The sequence below is a fragment of the Portunus trituberculatus genome, chromosome 31 (genome assembly GCF_017591435.1).
Source record: "Portunus trituberculatus isolate SZX2019 chromosome 31, ASM1759143v1, whole genome shotgun sequence".
Lineage (NCBI taxonomy): Eukaryota > Metazoa > Arthropoda > Malacostraca > Decapoda > Portunidae > Portunus > Portunus trituberculatus.
In genome coordinates, this window is record NC_059285.1 from 12,695,654 (window position 1) to 12,696,277 (window position 624).

The window sequence follows — 624 nt, forward strand, 5'->3', positions numbered from 1 at the left end:
GGAGGAGGAGGAGGAGGAGGAGGAGGAGGAGGAGGAGGAGGAGGAGGAGGAGAGGAAGGATTATAGCAGGGTATGAGAGAGAGAGAGAGAGAGAGAGAGAGAGAGAGAGAGAGAGAGAGAGAGAGAGAGAGATAGTATTTGAATTTACATACTTGTGATGCATGAGAGAATAAATTTAATTGCCTTTTTAATTGATGTGTTTGAATATGTATGCATAACTGAGCTTTTTATGCATACAGATTGGTTAGAGGGGAGAGAAATGCATGCAAATGTTGATAACTCCTGCAAAGAATCTTAATATAAAAACGAGGAAGGTGCAAAGAATCTAAACCCTTTCATTACTGGGATGCATTTTTACCTTGAGATTTGTGTACGACTAGACCATTTTAGGAAGTGTCTGTAGAGGTCAGAAGATTAATGGCCACAGACTTCACTATTTTAATCCCCCATATAAGTTTCTGAAAATGTATAAGGTTACCAGATACTAAGCAGAGTGAATATGGAAACGCGTCATGGTACTGAAGGGGTTAATGTGAAAACGAGGAAGGTTAGACAGAGATAGGAAAGAGGGAAGCAGGGGATGATCTAAGGAATTAAGATTACAGGAAGATAGAAGGAGATGGG